The 18,913-nt window shown below is 37.5% G+C and overlaps 1 protein-coding gene across 1 annotated transcript in view; it reads right to left on the bottom strand.

Moving 5' to 3' along the window:
• The window catches only part of sntg1 (syntrophin gamma 1), a 208,457-nt gene that overhangs the window by 137,234 nt on the left and 52,310 nt on the right, over positions 1–18,913 (bottom strand). The window contains exon 2 of the mRNA XM_004915197.3: positions 15,504–15,549. The gene's annotated coding sequence lies outside the window, so the exon portion shown is untranslated. The remainder of the gene's footprint in view (positions 1–15,503; positions 15,550–18,913) is intronic.

Genomic DNA, 18,913 nt, shown 5'->3' with positions numbered 1-18,913 from the left:
TGCGATAATTAACACCTACTACAGGCAGGCGAAAAATGAGTTTTTGCCAATAAAATATGGACTTACAGTGTTATTTATTCAAGTATGTGTCTTTTTTACTAAAGTCTTGGCATGTATGGAGTTTCGCTACTATTATACAGTACAATAGTGGTAAAAATTTAGTCGCCAAAATATACAGTATAATAGTGGTAAATATTTAGTCACGATATTATACAGTACAATAGTGGTAACTATTTAGTCGCGATATTATACAGTACAATAGTGGTAACTATTTAGTCGCACAAAATACATTACTAGGTATAATAATTATAGAAAGGTACAGTAAATGAGCTTTTGCCAATAAAATATGGACTTTGCAGTGCTATTTTTTCAAATATGTGTTTCCCCTAGAGTGACGCAGCCGCCAGTTTGCAGGGAAATGGTCATTTTTAATACAGTAATTTTACGAAAGTATTGGCGTGTATGGCTAACATGGCGTGCGTTCATTTGCGTGACTATTTATATGCGGCTACAAGTGATGAAATGTTTTGCCAGGCATGGATTCGCAGTGAATTTTTGGACGTGCAGCGAATTTTTCCGCAGCAAATTTTTTCATGCGTTTCGCAAAACAATCCGCCAATGGCAAAAATTCCCCGCACGTCCAAAAATTGACACAGGCTTCAAAAAATAATAGTCGCGGGCAACAAATTTTTTGCCCGCACAACATTTTTGCTGTTTCGGGGATCTTTCAAAATTAGTACGTAGCGTATTTTCTGCCGAGTGTGATAACTCTAGCACTTCTTTTTTTTTCTTACTTATATTTTTATTGGTTTTTGGGTTTTTTTTTTGCAAATAAACATTTATACAGCACCTCTCTAGCACTCTGTGCTCTCTCAGGGAAAAATGTCGCCAGTTTTATGCTGCCAATTGTCACGTACGTAATGTCGCAACAATTAGCGTATGCGTTAAATAGCGTGCATGCGAAAAATACCGCGCACACTATTTATCGCAACAAAAATATTGCATGAAATACCGCGCATAAAATAGCGCAAGTATGCTTATAGTGAATCGTGCGAAAAGTCGCGGAAATTAAGACACGATAAGATTTTTACCCCACGCTATAAATAGCACACGTTTTATCGCACTTTAGTGAATCGGCCCCTATATGTGAATGCAGAAAAGCTGGCTTTTGGCACTCAAATGGTTGTGGCTATAATGTACACGCCACACCCTGTAACAGTCAGCAGTAATCCATTTTCCAATTCTCTTCTTTTGTATCTCTTCTTATCATCCATTCTTTATAAGACCCCTCACTAAGTGCTAGAGGAGGTAGTCTGTCATGTTCTGTCATGCCCAACTTCTCTAAAGGACACCCCAGTACATATATATATAAACATATATAGATGTTACACATCTAAAAAATATTTGTACATGAAATCATCCAAGCCACTTTTAAAGGCATTAAAAGAATCTTCCATTACAACATCAACCGACAGAGCATTTGCTACTCTCCTTGTGAAGAACAATTTTTGCTGTTTTAAATAAAAGTTCATAAAAGCCTCTGGTTCTATTATATTTACTATGCTAAAAATGATCCCCCACTATCTGTTGTCTAATGTACTTGTAAAGCGTAATCATATTCCCTGCCAGCGCCTTTTCTCCAGAGAAAACAACCCCAGTCTTTCCTCATACGCACTAAAGCCAATGTGATGCCATTCAAAATCAAATGCAGGAATAAACATGTGCGCTGTGATTTACAGATGCCAATTTACATCCACAAGTTACAGTAAGCACTGCCAGTTATGCTGATATTATGGTGAAAAAGCCTGTATTTTGGGAAAATATGCTCATTTATGTTTGTTGCAATATGTTCTATGCAATGAGCTCTACAATTTTCAATGATTATTTTGCATATATTGTACCCATTTATTGGTAGATTTAGAATAATGAAATTTAATAACATAAACATTGTAAGTGTTTCACTATAGAATATACTCATTGCAATAGTTATTCTCAATATGCTAGTGATTGTATATTTTTGAGGAAATGTTAATATATGCAACATAATACAATTGTATGCACAGACAAGTGGTGTTAAAGATGATGTGAAATAAGAAAAAAAGGTTTCCTTTTAATAAAGGTTTATATTATATTTATAAAGGTTTAATAAAAGTTTATTTATATATTGATGAGTGTAACTGACGTGCTTCACTGAAGTGCTTCACTGAAGTTATAGGGGCTGATTTACTAAGACACGATTTCGAATCCGAATTGGAAAAATTCCGATTGGAAACGAACATTTTGCGACTTTTTCGTATTTTTTTAAATTTTTTCGGCGTCTTTACGATTTTTGCGTAAAAACGCGAGTTTCGTAGCCATTACGAAAGTTGCGCAAAGTCGCGATTTTTTCGTAGCGTTAACACTTGCGCGTAAAGTCGCGCCTTTTTCGTAGCGTTAAAACTTAAAAGGCGCAACGTTTCGCGCAAGTTTTAACGCGACGAAAAAATCGCGACTTTGCGCAACTTTCGTAATGGCTACGAAAAACTCACGTTTTTACGCAAAAATCGTAAAGACGCCGAAAAAATCGCAAAGAATACGAAAAAAATCTCAAAATTACCGATCATTACGAAAAAAACGCAATCGGACGCATTCGGCCCGTTCGTGGGTTAGTAAATGTGCCCCATAGTGTTTTAGCTCTGCAATAGCATATACATTGTCTTACTTTATTAGAGAAGATCCTTTGTTTTACATCTGTTCTTCATAGAAAAAAAAGATTCCCATGTTGCCAATTTCTTCTAAACACAGCTAAATTAGTCTGGCAAGATCTGTTACGCATAAAACCATGCTGGCACAAACTTACAGTATTGTAAACTGCAATGTATTCAAGTACCCTATCCCTTATATATTTTGTTAATCATTTTCTTTTAGTAGCATGTAACCTTTAAAAGAGAGTCATATTATAAATTGGTATTGTTTGTATGAAGGAGGGCATTTATTATTGACTATTCAAATGTAATGTTGAGATCTAGTAACAATGGCACGCTTCAATTGCTAGAGAGCAATAGTGAATTTATTGTCACTATAGTCATTTTATTTGCGCAGAACAAATGTGCTATAATGGGAAATAGGTTATTTAATTGAAGGTTTACATTATATAGTAGCAAGAAATATAATGTGCTCTTCATTGTATCTGCATATTTACAGTTTGGTTATATTATAGCTATTAAGATTAGATTTGAGTGATTGTGGGCAGGAATGCAAAACCAAATTAAGTCAACTTTTTCTGTGCTCAAGCAGAAATACTTTGGATACAGTATATTCCTCAAGGCTTTGATTTGTGTGCCCTTAATGTAAATACAGGGATGAAGGTCTTTTCATAATTTGAATTTTCATGCTTTAAGGCTACGAAAAATCATTGAAAGGTCCTTTTAAAACAGAATCTTTGGGAGGTGACCTTCCCATAATTCAAAGCTTTCTGGATAACGAGTTTCTGGATAACAGATCCCAAAGCTGTACTAGTTAACATTGGCATACTGTATATTTAGAATATGACTAACTGTACCATACTATGTAAAGTAGCAGGAGCTAAAGAAAGCTATATTTTTTTATACTTTATTTTAGCTACTGGAGGCCTTTATTACATTTCTGGATCTTATATAAATAGAAAAGGTATGATGGCACCAAAGAGAATGCTGCAAGAAACTGTTCTGGCTGTCATCCACGAGAAACATAAAAGCATAATTCAGTTTCTATACTATGCAGACGGGGAAGTAGTACTTGATGTTGATTTATACCCAGTGCAACAGAAAGAGGCTTAATTCTTACTGCTAGCAAAAATACCTGTTTATGGCATTTTGCTTGCGCTTGGGGAGACAATGAATGTGTCTGCTGGAAGAACCACGTCTTCACAAGTGAAAAATGCCCCCACCTCCCCAAGAAATGTTGAATGTCATAACCTCTTATACAATTTCTGTACATCTGTGGACATAGCCAAGCATTTCTTTATTAAAGATGCCCCAGTCCTTTGTTATTTTATTAGTCATTGATGGAAATTTTACAAGAAACCCCAATATCACAATATATAAATAGATACATTATTACATTACTAACATATGATACCTTTACTGTGTATTAACTTATCCCTTGAAAAAGAAATAGTGAGAATATGGCCTAGACATGATAACAAGGTCAATTCAAATCAGTGTACAATAACCTACATAAAGAACTGTAACACTGATCTATACACACACACACACACTAACATATGAAAGGAATAAGTGTTGTAGACAGCAAACTAATGTATTTCAGTTTGGGAAGAAACAAACATGGTTATTTGAGAATACATTGGAAAGAACTGCTTTCCTGGGGGAGCTTCTAAGAAATCAGACAATAGCATCACTTTTTTTCTGTTTCAGTGATTAATGTTTCTATTTTCTGGTATATCACAACAATAAATCCTTCTGTCTATAGAGCATTTGCTGATACATTTGTAATGTGGTAAACATAATTTCTTCTACAACCGATTTTCTTTCATTTTGTTTACCTTCCCAATACTGTTTATAAAGCCACAATACCATCTACAAATCAGTCACTCATTGTCTGTCTCAGCTTGTGATTTGGTTTTTTAGTGGCATGTTTGCAAAGCCATCAGATTGTATGCATTGCTTTGCATGAGCTTGTCATCCCTAGAGGCTCTAGCAAATGGATTCACACAAAGGGTAACAATTCCACATGTAATGGATTTTTTTTTAAATAAATCAATGGTCAAGGTAATACATATTTTTTTTAGTTCAACTCACATTGACTTCCCTTGGAAACAACTAACCAACCAACCGACAGAATAAAGTTATCCACAGCATTATATAACCTAATCCTAAGATTTAAACAATGTGCCCAAAGTAGGTTTGTTAACCGATGTCCTGGTGAACCAAAGTAAGACACATAACAAAATAGGTGCTAACCATTAAGTGTGTAACCATCAACTTAACTTTTGAAAATAAATAACTGTATTTGGTACTGGCAGTTACCGTAATAATCACAAAATTAATTTTTGTGGTCACAAAATGCATTTTGTTAGAAATATTTAAATACTAATTTTGTAGAGCAGCATTCATTTTGTTATTAAAACTTTTTAATGAATTTACTTTGTGATTAAAAAATTGACTTGTTATTGACTGCTTATATCTATAACTATATATTTTTAAGCATGATCTTTATAGTAGGTGCAACACTATGGGGCAGATTTATGTAGTTTTAGAGGTTTTTCTTCTACCATGACTCAAAAATGTAAAAAGGACAAATGTCTCCTTATTTATTAAAAAACACAACAAAAAACCACGGATGCCAAAATGTGTAAAAAAAAAAAAATACCATGAATCATGAATGTTACATCACTTTAATGGTAAAATATCTCCCCCCAAAAAATTTGAATACCTCAAAGTGAAAGGGCCACAAAAAATGGCAGTGCTCTAATTGACTTCTACATGACCTTGACAGCTTTTAGAAGACGTATTTTTACATTTGTGTTTTTCACTGTTTCGACGCATAATAAATAGCAAAAACCACAAATCACAGGAAAAATAGCAGAAAAAAATAACAATCTTTGATAAATCTGCTCCAAAGCGGGTGATTTATTAATGCTTGATGTTTTGTTGAGAGTTTAGTTTTTTTTTGCACTAAAACCTAATGTTCGATATTTATTAAATGCAAAACATTTTAAAAACTCAAATATAAAACTTCAGCATCTAAAAGCTTGCAAGTTAATTTTGAAATCAATGGGAATGGGAGTTGTAGATAAAATGTAAATATTTTTTTAAATTGAGTTTTTCATGTTTTGCAAAATCTGTTGAGAGCTTTCAGACCCATCGAAAATACAAATTTTTATTTATTTTTATTTTTTTTATTCATTCAATTCCGTTTTTACATTTGAATTTTTGGATAAATAAGCAAACATTCAAGTTTGGTAAAAATGTGAGTTTATTTGAATTGAAATTGCCTCTAAAGTTCACAAATTGGAATGTTGTATATAAATAAGCCTACAAGTATAGCGTTTCACTTTTTTGTTCAGTGTCAACTACTAGTCATATTCCAGGAGAGCTCTTCTGGGTTCTAATTACAAAGCTCTTAAATTGCTATAGTAAGAAGTTCTTTCATCAGCCTTTTCCTATAAAAATATCTAATACCAATTTTTTTTTTTAAATCACTTTACCTAAATTAATTGAGAAAAAGTCAAGGGACTTTGTATGTTAATGTGTAAAATTCCAATCCTAGCACCCAAAGATGCACTGAAAGTTGTTGCAATTGATTATTTTCTTAGAGGTTTTCTTAATTGGTTATAAAGATGTTTCTTGGAATACTTTGATCAAAATTCAACAATCATTATAACTGTTAATAAAATGATTCCTACAAGTTTATAAAGATCATAGGTAATGATGGGCAAAATAATTCGGCAGGCATTGATTCGCGGCAAATTTCAGCGTTTCGTCATTGGCGGATTTTTTTGCTAAACGGGCAAGCAAAATTCTGCACTGAAAAATTTGCCGTTCAACAACTAATTGCATCAAAAAAATTGTCGCCCGCAGCAAAAAAAAATTGCTACACGTAAAAAAAATTACGCACATAAAAAAAGTTGTGGGTGTCCTTTTTTTTTACGTGCGCGTCAAAAAATTGTCGTCTACGGCAAAAAAAAATTATTCATGCTACAATTTTTTCAAGTATTTTAAAAGATTTTCCACTTTTTCGACAAAGCGAAATGGACAGATTCGCTCACCACTAATCATAGCATATAACTGTTGCAGATTTTAGTTTTTTATTACAACCCATGGCAAAATGTAAGTATCCTGTAAGAAAAAGAGAGAAATACACTTTATATATAGACTATATTTCCTTTCCTTTTTTTAAAAAATTGTTGATAAATGTCTTGAAATTAGATCTGTCATGCAACCTTGGCTCTTTAGCATTTTTACATATAGTTGATTCACCAGTGTTTGCTGAACAATGTAGCTAAAATTTCCATAATAGGTATAATCAGTAACACCAGGGATTGAAATTGCCCTTAATCCATATGCTTCTCTATTAAGATTGTATAATTTATGGAAAAAATGGTAATAGTATTTTAAAAAAATTTAAAATACCTGTTTTCTTGGGGGGGGGGGGGTGTTAAAATGACATTTTTCCTAAACTTACGTTAAATGATAATTCTGAATGTCTATTAATGATTATGCTTTATATGGTGTTATACCTACTGTTTTATTAGATTGTTTGAGAAAATTTACAAAACAAAACCATGATAAACCAACAGCATACATGAGCTGCATCAGCTTTACTATATTTTGTTTATTCAGACAGCAAATTTACCACTTGGATATTTGCATGTAGGGAAAATAAAATATGAATAATATCAGCCCTAGGCAGAATTCAGTAAATATAACATATGTAAAATTAACAATTTTCCATCTCAACCAGGATAATTACGGATGAAAAAAAAAATCACTTTGGAATCTCTAATTATGACCAAAGGCTTTATAACATGCACCAAAGTGAACAATGAACTACAACTAGAAGGGACATTTAACATCAGAGCAGTAATCTTTCCCAACCTAAGAATGGCGTATACCTTTACAAAGTAGCATTACATAAAAATAAACATTTTAGAAGTGGGCACTATCTCCTTCCCAACCCATCACAACTCTCCTCCCCTCTCAACTGTGCTGTGTAATCTAAGCTATTAGCAGCCAGGGCTGCAGCACAGAACCTACTGAGACTGAGCTAAAATGGCAGCTGCTACTTTAAACAAACCAAGGGAGCTTCTAGGGCTGTTTACTCCGTAATGCTAAAGCTTTCTATAGAATAAATATAGTGCGCTAGGTGGTCTTCAGCAGTTGATCTGTGTGGAGGTGCTCAAGGCAGCCTGGGATCCACATGACTCAGAAGTGTTTGACCCAAGAGAAAGCCATCATCACTAGAAAAGTTGTAGCTCGCTCCCTGCTGAACCGGATAAAGCAGGTACTTCTTGTTCCCGTAGTCCCTAAATCTCCTTACCCCCCTCCTCCTGATCCAACCCCTCCTCTCTAGCTGCTTTTACATTAACCCCCCATTCTCCCCCCTTCCTTACACAGTCAGTGGCCTTCCTTTTACATTACATCTGCTTTGTAATTATGAACCCTGCACTGGATTGTCTGTCTGGTCAAATTAAATTGTTCTTCAGTTCTGTAGCAAAGAGCTTCTCATGTCCTTATTTCTACTCTTTCACTTTTATTACATTACACATTTATTACATTATACATTAGACAGTAGGAGGTGTAGTCAGGATCAGACTGGGGGGGGTGCAGGGTCCACCAGGGCTGTTGCCCCAGGGGCCCCTTCACCCCCAAGGGGCCCCCAGCACAGCCTCCACCCCCCCATCACAGTTGCCCCCACCACCTGCCTTAGCCCTGAGCACACGTAAATTAAACTTACCTTCAGTGCATCGGGGGAGGGAGACATGCAGCCCGGGGGAGCACCCAGCAGGGACTGGCACAGTCTGACCATGGGTGTAGTGCAACACCACCCTCCATTATACTCTTTACATTGCGAAAACCCATCCTAAGAAAGAGAGTCTAATGTACCTCATGCTCTATCACTAGCTGGACTTTGTCTGTATTACAGCCAAAAGGGGGTTACAACATATTAATAATCTCCCATTCAGTTGCCAAAGCAGGAAACTTTCCTTACTACCTCAGGCCTATGGCTTACCTCTCGTTATTATCATTTTAAGTATTCATTAAAAATCAACCCCACAAAACTGACTATAATGTGTAAAAGCACTGACCAAAACAACTAGAAATAAAAATGTTCTGTAGCTGACCCATAATAGAAAGTACATGAAGAATGAGCAGTGCGTGGTAATAATAAATCAACTGTGAAGTCTATATGCAAGTAGCATATCAAATACCTATGGGGTAATTATTTGGAAGCAGCACAAATACAGAACTATACACTTTAAATGTTATCACTGTTAAATGGAATTTCACATATTTTCACATCTGATTGAACTTCATCACGCTTTAATATTTGTTCATTAGATTGCTTCTTGCTTACGCTTTGCCTTTGTCCATTTAAGCATCATTATAGATTATCTTATGGCTTTTTTGCACAGCTTTAAATGAAATGTAAAATACTGAAAGTCAAACACATTTATATTTTCATCTAGATGGATTTTCATGACCACTATGTCGCATAAATCTATTGAATTATGAATTGCAAGTTCATTCACCATGATTCTGACATTTCACAATTTGCTGCAAATCTCTCACCTTCAGAATAAAAGCCAATATTTTCATTTATAAAAATGATAATGGCATTCGTTAGACATTACTTATTTATGAAAGATATGTGTAGAATATATCGGTAAAGTAAAAAATGCTGCACAGACAATTTTTTTTCCCAGAACCCTGGACTCAAGATCTTTTAGTGAAGAATTTAAAAAAGAAAACTGTGCTTCATGTGTCCAGAGTGCAATCCATAGGGAAGAGTTACAAAACATGGTTATATAGTGGACAGAATAAATACTGGTAATAGAGGGGTGCCTGTTGGTGCAGGGTCACTGTCATTGATTTTATGTAATAATTAGTGATTGATGATTAAATAATGATTAGTTGCAGGTTAAAAGACCTGGCACATATTTTTGCAATAGAAAAAGATTGGCATACTAGAATATGATTATGAGAAAATACTAGAAAATGATTATGAGAGGGTCTATATAAATAAAAAAACACAGAAATAAATAATAATTACTAGCAATACAAATCTTGGCACAGATTTCATCTGAATTTTGGCTGTCAGAGTAAGTGACTTCCAACAACATGATAACATTTTAAATTTCAGCCTGAATGGCTGAAATTACAAAAAAACACAAAATACTAAAATTAATACAAAAACACTAACACAAAATAATAAAACTGGGGGTGTAAATGACAAGCTGTGGTGCAGGCAGAAATGTTGGGGCTTTTTTTTATATCCAGGGGCATTTTGGCCCCTGGGCCACCCGAGGCACCTCCTCTGATGCCACCCCCCCACCCTTGACCCCCTGCACAAAAACTGGAAATTCGGCTCTTAAAGTTACCAGGAGTGGATTTTTGCCGCTGGTTTCTCAACTCTCCTCATGGTAGCAGTGCCCCTGTTTATATCACTGGGATTATTACTTTACTTGCTCCTTTCATTCCTGTATTCTATATACCTCTCTGATTTACAGTAAAATAGAATTTTAAGTTACATCTTAATGTAAGTAAAATGCAGACACAGTTTTTTTACCACTATACATGTTATAAAATTAATGGTAACATACAAATGAAAGCAAGAAACTAATTTGCTGTTCTGTAACTCTGCATCACTGTCTTTTAAGTGTTGCTTAAAAAGTGATTATTTATCTAATAACAAGGGGACTCCTCAATTAACCCTTCGCCATGAGCAAACCCACTGAACACACTTGCTACATACCTTAATTAAACACCAACAGACAGTGATGGAGTAAAATGGTCACAGCATTTATTCACATTTTATCAAATAATTGGACCTTGCCAGCCTAACCCAAGGCAATGTTCTAAAGCCAGAATTCCATAAGAAATCCCTACTATGCTCTGCCGTTCCTCACTGAAGACTTAACTTTTACTTCTGTAGTTGCCATTAGAGATCAGCACTATATCATTATATCCACCACTTAGGATTAGGCTGCCTCTACCTACAGAGAGGATGGCTCCAAACTCTGCTACCAGCAGGAGCTGCCTCACCAACCATGAGAGAAGTTCAGCAGCCCTGCTGCCGGTCCTGGATCTGCAGTGTCTCTATGATAGGAAATCCAAGCAGGCTGTCACCTAGCACAAGCAGTAGTAGCGTCTGTATCTATCAATCCACCGTGCAGTCACAGGAGAAAACCTCTTTTCTCCCTCTGCTAAAATAACCTGTGCAGTATTCTGGCAAGGTCCTACCGCTGCTGTGACAAATAAAACTTAAAACACATTATCATATATTCACAGTGTTTTGATCCAGAGAAAGGCAAAAAACCCATTCCTTCCTGACCTCCATGGCAATGGGAAATAAAATGCTGACTCAAGTTTATACTTTATAAAGGTACAGGAACCACAATATAAAAATGCATTCAGGAAAACATCCACATTCAGTTATTAATAGATAATATGAGAACATAAAGAAGAGAAACAAAATATGCAAAAAGGGGGAAGGTGGGTCCTATGTTTCTACCTTCTCATAAGATAAGGAAATGAGCGCGTCTATTCCTGACATCACATCCCTCTCTTTGACCGCCCCCCAGCCCAGCTTTCTCTTACCCTAACTCTTTCCTTCTCACCTAATCATGGTTGCACCTGATTTTGCCAGTCTCTAAACATAAACCAGCGTAATCTGGCTGCTGATCATTCAGATCGCTTGTCATGCAGCCCCTGCGCTTATAGCTCCAGGTCTTTCCTTTCCCTGAGAAATGTCTACATACATAAGTGTATAATTTTAAAACAATGTTGAGTACAGGTTCAATGTTCTTTTTGGTTGTATGTAATAAATGATCTTGTATTTCTTTTTATAGTCATTTTGTCCATTGAAACAAATCTTTCATTTTCATTTGACAGATTTACAACTTGAAATATTAATTATACAGAGATGTTATGGTCTGATAGAGGAAGCAGGTAAAAATTACAGCATGCTACTCTCCCTCTTTAATTTTATATCTAATATAACCTCAAAATGGACACAGTAAAACAATTCAGATTATCTAGTAGATAGGAAAAATACACATAAAACCACTGATCACATAAATAGAACTTTATTGCAGTGTATGAGACAATGCTTAATTGCTAGTTCTGAGACAACGCTGCTTATACAACTTTAGGAAAACCATTTGATACAATTTTACAGCATTTCCTGGATAGAAATTATTACTAATTGCTTTACCGTTATTCTGCATTACCTAAAAGGCGGCAAATAGGAATGAGCAAATTTATTCTGACAAAAGTTTATTCTGAAAATCATTCAGATGCAATAAATTACTGCATATTCTTGATGCCGATTTACATCTCATTAGAAATATTAGCCAGTTTCTCCTGACTGCCGCGATACACTTCCAAACAGCAAACATATTACGTTTCATATGCAAAACAATTACATGGATGGTTACACTCAAAATCCAAGAAAACCTAATGGAGCTGAATATAAGAGTTAGTACTGGGGCACATTTATAAACACTGGGCAAACCTGTACCTGAGCAGTAACTCATAACAACCAATCAGTGATTAGCTTTACCTAGCCAGCTTCTGGTAAAACAATGAAAACATCTGATGAGTTGCCATGGGCTACTGCACAAGTGCAAATTTGCCTAGTGTTTATAAATAACTCCCAGTAAGTCTTCAGAAAACATGACTATTTTCATAACACACATAGTTAACAGGTATACTTTTGATCACCCATAGGAATCAAATAGAATAAGCTTTTGGCATTTATTATATAAAATCAACAGCCATCTTAAAAAGAAACTGTCACCCAGACATAAAAAGTTGTATAATAAAAGTCCTTTTCAAATTAAACATGAAACTCATTCTTTTTAAAAAAAATAAAACATCCATAACTGTTATAAATAAATCTGAGCTGTCAATAATATTTGCCTGTCCTGCCTGTTACTTTCACTTTTCATTCAGCACTTCCTCCTTCCTTTCTCAAAGTCTATAATTGTGCTTCTTGTACATCTGACTTTGCTTACACAAGGTACAGGTGCAATTATGTTCATTGTGGCTCACCTCCAGACCTCTTCTAAGCGTGATCTATGACTTCACCAGAGATCAAGGAATGGAAACTTAAACCCAAGTCTTAAAAGTTAAAAAAAGACTGACTTGGCACCACCCTGCCCCCAGCCTTAAGTTCAGGTCCTGCAGCCCCCACTACCAGTATAGACTCTGTGGGCACCATACATACTGGTCACCAACAATCTGACCTACCACCTGACTGCTTGGGGGATCAGTCTTTTGCATCCCAGGAGGGACAACCAGGTCCCTCCTACTTAGCACCTCAACAAACTCAATTGGCAGATTTCATAAGTTGGTTTTGGTCGACTGACATGATAGAAAATGATTTATAATTATTTCTTAGGGTGACAAGTCCCCATTTAATTTAAGTTGTCCTTGCTGAAAAACCTCCTTAGGAGCTTAAATACAGCTTAAGAGCTTTATACACTCACTTTTATATTTCACTTACTTTTGCCACTATAAATAATCATTTAGGTCACTGATCATACATTTAAAGACAGCAGTAGCTCTTTTACATGGGGAGCAAAAAGGTCATCCATGCTTTCTCCACTGTGAAGATTCTAACAAAATTAAGAGTGGCTGTCAAATTAGGCAAGCCTTGTATAACAGATGATAAGCACTATTAACATTCCTTAACAATTAATAATTGTAATTTACTTCTCTCTCTGCTTGTCTATTGTTGTTTTGTCAGCAGTATTGTGTTATTCCATTCTAGAAAACGCAAACTTCCAAACTGTGCGACAAACCATGATACAGATTTTTGTTGTTAATCATTATGTGGGCACTAAGCACCACACAAGTGCCTACTCATGTCTTTGCCTGAATTTGAATAGCTGAACAAAACAAACATATCTACTTATCTGAATGTAAGCATCCCATCTAGCCGTAACATACAATTAAAGAATGCAATAAGCAAGTAGTTTGCTTTCAATTGCCCTACCAATCAATGCTGCCTAATTAGTTGTGGTCAGTTGCTGCAACAGGAGCAAACTTTTCCCCTGGTCTTATGTTGCTTCCAGTATGCTTCTCTGGAAAATCTCTCACCACTAGTGATAAGCGAATCTGTCCCGTTTTGCGTAACTTTTAAAATTTGTCGTGTGCATCCAAATAGTATGTAGCACATGTTCAAAAAATGTTGCGTGCATCAAAAAAATTACGTGACCATCAAAAAAAGACGTGTGCAATATTTTTTTTTTTTTTACGCACGCCATTTTTTGACAATGCACGCAACAATTTTTGTGGTTGCACTCCAAATTTTTCAGCCCTGAATTTTTGCACCTGTTTCACAAAACAATCTGCCAATGATGAAACCCAAAAATTCACTGCAAATCCATGCCTGACGAAAAATTTTGCTCATCACTACTCACCACAACTAGTGGGAAACCATTTTCAGAGTTTATTATCACTGTTGATTTTTTTAATTATGAAAAATAATATATAGAACATATCATAAAATATATATTCCTGCACAAATGCTTACATTAAAAAAAAAATCTTTATTTCAATCCATTAAAAACTACTTACACTCTGTATACAAAGCCTAATGCATTTCATGCTTACCCTGCTCTTAATCATAGGCTGCAATAATATATAGCGGTAATTTGCAGACGAGCATACATTTATTTATCATTTTCATCATCCATGATAGCTGAGAAAAAGGGAACTCTACTTCAACTAAACAGATTTACTAATCCACGAACGGACCGAAAGCATCTGAATGCGTTTTTTTCGTCTTTTTTGTCACCGTCGCGAATTTGTCGCATATTCAAGCTTTGGTATCGTGACTTTCCTTGGGCCAGGTTGGAGCTGCAGAGTGCCATTGATTCCTATGGGAGACTTTCCTTGGGCCAGGTTGGAGCTGCAGAGTGCCATTGAGCCCTATGGGAGACTTTCCTTGGGCCGGGTTGGAGCTGCAGAGTGCCATTGAGCCCTATGGGAGACTTTCCATGGGCCGGGTTGGAGCTGCAGAGTGCCATTGAGCCCTATGGGAGGCTTTCCTTGGGCCGGGTTGGAGCTGCAGAGTGCCATTGAGCCCCATGGGAGACTTTCCTTGGGCCGGGTTGGAGCTGCAGAGTGCCATTGAGCCCTATGGGAGACTTTCCTTGGGCCAGGTTGGAGCTGCAGAGTGCCATTGAGCCCTATGGGAGACTTTCCTTGGGCCAGGTTGGAGCTGCAGAGTGCCATTGAGCCCTATGGGAGACTTTCCTTGGGCCGGGTTGGAGCTGCAGAGTGCCATTGAGCCCTATGGGAGACTTTCCTTGGGCCGGGTTGGAGCTGCAGAGTGCTATTGAGCCCTATGGGAGACTTTCCTTGGGCCAGGTTGGAGCTGCAGAGTGCCATTGAGCCCTATGGGAGACTTTCCTTGGGCCAGGTTGGAGCTGCAGAGTGCCATTTTTACCTACGGAAGGCTTCCAAAATCATGCAAAGTCGCAAAAGTTTTTCAGCCATTCACGATCGTTCAATACGAAAAAGTCGGGCAAAATACGAAAAATCGCGACGGCGACGAAAAAGTCACAACATTTTCATTTCCAATCCGTTTTTTTCCCTTTTGGGATTCGGATTCGTGGATTAGTAAATCTCCCCCTTTGTGCACATGCTACAAATATAAGCAACCACATTAAATTCTCCCCAGACAGCTTTAGGCAGGCGAGAGAAGTTGACATTGACTATAGCTGCAGGCTGAACCCTACATAAACCCTTGAAACAACAAGCAAAACAAGAAAATAATACAATTGATGTTACCTTTATATTGGTCACAGCCTGCAAAGTCCTTTGTTTCCTCTTTCATCTATAAACAATGAATAAGAAAAGTTTTTATGCATTTCTCAGTTTGAATAGTATAGCATAAGCATTTGATATATTGTCCTTTCAAGTCAGCAGCTTACAAATTACTAAATTAAAACCTGTTTACTGTCCACCCCTTTGCTCCCTTTCACTTGCTGGAGATTTAGACTTATACATTACAGTAGAAGAGTTGCTAGAATAAAGAAATAGGAGATAAAAAAAATACTTTGATTTTAGTTCTATTAGTTCTATGCAAGTGGCAAGCACTTCACTATAAGACTATAAGCATTTCCAAATACAAATGTAACTGATAGTGATGAGCAAATCTGTCCCATCTCTAATCTTTTTAAACTTTGGTGAAAAGTTTGCGAAATGGCGAAAATGCTGTGTGTCAAAAACGTGCGTTTAATTTTTTGGTGCGGGCGACAATTGTCGCGCAATTTTTCCGCAGCAAATTTTGTTTCCGATTTCATGAAAAAATCCGCCAATGGCAAAATGCGGAAGTTCGCCGCAAACCCATGCATACCAAAATTTTTCGCTCATCACTAGTAACTTACCACAAATCTGGTAAAATTGACCTTCAAGCTGTTCTCACCTGCATTTAATGCGGGTAAGCCGGTCAGTTTGTGAATGTATGCTTTACTATTAATAGTAGTATTAGTGGTGTCAAGTTGATATTGACTCCTGCCAACCATACACTGAGTGACAGATTTATACATTTTTTTAATGAATTCATGTTTGTTTCAAAGCGCAATTGCTAACTTGCCTAAGGGTTTTTTCTCCATCACTAGCATATTTACAAAGAACTAAAACCAGGATAAAATCCATTTACTCATTGGGGAGAATACCTAATGTACGGGAATATGAGGGACGCCAGAAACTTGCGAACAGAACATCTCGTTTTAACTAGATGCGATATCAGGAAATCACACCATGCAGCCTACGTTGGGTCTTCGTTAAGTCACAGGGCCAAGGTGATTCAGAAAGCCAGAAACAACTGTTAAATGAAAGCAGACTAACTTCTCAATTTCTTTCATAAATTTGAAAAACGAGCACAGCAAAACTACCGGTGCTGACGTTGCAAAGAGTGGTTGAATTCACAGAGCGGGCGCAACTTGCACAACATGCCAAGGGCAAGGAGAGGCAAATAAACAAATTCACCAGTTTATTATCACGTACCAACAACACCCAGCGAACAGACAAATCAACAGGGAGGAAGGAAGATGAAAACAAGACATGCCAGAACATCAAGGATCTGTGGGTAAAGAATTTATCAGACAGGGAACTCACAGAACCAGAGAAGGATGTCTTAGCCAAGGGACTGAACTTTGCAGTGGCCCCACGGTATGTACCAGTGGTAGACTTCATCACAGCCACAGAATCATCCATCCACAACAATAAGATACCAGTGGATGAGGCTGAAAACATCCGGTTAAAAGTATCAGCAGCCCTAGCTAATGCTAAAGCTCCCCCTTCCAATCTAAGTCTGCAAGAGAGGAGGGCTCTGACATCACTTGCCAAGGACTCAAGTGTCACCATCCTGCCAGCAGATAAAGGAAGGTGTACAGTGGTACTGAATACATCAGACTACCATGCCAAAGTGTCCACACTGCTCAACGATTCAGACACATATGAGCAACTCAAGAGAGATCCAACAAGCAACTACAAGAAGAAGGTTATAGACTGCTTGCAGCACCTTGAGAAGGAAAAGGTCATCAGTCCAGCTTTGTATCGTCGCCTTTACCCAGGCGAAGCCACTCCATGCCTATATGGACTCCCAAAAATACACAAAGAAGGAGCCCCTTTGAGGCCAATTGTCAGCAGCATTAACTGTGTGACTTATAACATTGCTAAATACGTGGCCAACATCTTAGCCCCCTTAGTTGGAAACACAGTTACACCACATTCAGAACTCCATGGACTTTGTCAAAAAAGTGAAGGAGTTAAAGCTGGAGATCGATGATACAATGGTGTCCTATGACGTAACATCTCTGTTCACATGCATACCCACTGCCGAGGCAATTGATACAGTGAGGAAACGGCTGAAACAAGACACCACCCTCAGCAGCAGAACAAAGCTGACCCCAGAACAAGTTTGTTCCTTACTGGACCTATGTCTCAATACCACTTACTTCAAGCACAAGGACGTTTTCTATAGACAAAACATGGCTGTGCCATGGGTTCGCCTGTGTCTCCAATTGTAGCGAACCTTTACATGGAAGAAGTGGAAAAGAAAGCCCTGGACACCTTCAAGGGAACAACACCAAGTCATTGGTTCAGATATGTGGATGACACCTGGGTCAAAATTAAAGAACGCGAGGTTCCAGCCTTCACCAAACACATAAACTCGGTGGACAAAAACATCACGTTCACAAGGGAAGATGTGAAAGACAGCAAACTGGCTTTTTTGGACTGTGCTATAGTTATCAAAGAGGGGAGGGACCTGGATATTGAAGTATACAGGAAACCCACCCACACAGACCAGTACTTGCTGTTTGATTCCCACCACCCTTTGGAACATAAACTGGGTGTAATTAGGACTCTACATCATCGGGCTGAAACTGTGGCATCCAATGCAGAGGCCAAGGAGAAAGAATATAAACATCTAAAAGGAGCTCTGAAAACTTGTGGGTACCCAGACTGGGCCTTCATCAAAACCAAATCAAAGACCAACAGAAAGACCAGACCTACAAACAGAAGGGAGGAACACAGCAGGCGAAACAACATAGTCATTCCATATGTTGCTGGAACATCAGAAAAACTTAGGAGAATTTTCAACAAACATCGCATTCCTGTGTTTTTCAAACCCAGCAACACCCTGAGACAGAAGCTGGTGCACCCGAAAGACCCAACACCCAAGCACATGAAAAGTAATGTGGTCTATGCTGTCCAGTGTAGTGAAGAGTGCTCAGACTTATACATTGGGGAGACAAAACAACCTCTCTGTAAGAGAATGGCCCAACATAGGCGGGCAAACTCCTCAGGACAAGACTCAGCGGTCTATCTACACCTCAAAGAAAAAAAGGTCACTCTTTTGAGGACAGTAACGTGCATATTTTGGACCGAGAGGACAGATGGTTTGAAAGAGGTGTGAAAGAGGCCATTTATGCCAACCTGGAAAAACCATCCCTGAACAGAGGAGGGGGCCTGAGACACCGCTTGTCACCAACATACAATGGCGCGTTGACATCCTTACCCCGGCAGTTTCACAACAGTTCACACTTCCAGTCATGTACTTTGAAGGATTAACACCTTCATCAATGAGAATCTTGGTACCATTGTGATTGGATCATACCTTCTTACACCTATCAGTTTCAGCTAACACCTAACTGAACAAGTTCAATGGAACCATTGTGACTCTACTACCA

Source organism: Xenopus tropicalis, chromosome 6, assembly GCF_000004195.4.
Source record: "Xenopus tropicalis strain Nigerian chromosome 6, UCB_Xtro_10.0, whole genome shotgun sequence".
NCBI classification, from domain to species: domain Eukaryota; kingdom Metazoa; phylum Chordata; class Amphibia; order Anura; family Pipidae; genus Xenopus; species Xenopus tropicalis.
Note: the sequence above shows the minus strand (reverse complement) of the source record. Positions and strands in the feature narration are given on the sequence as shown.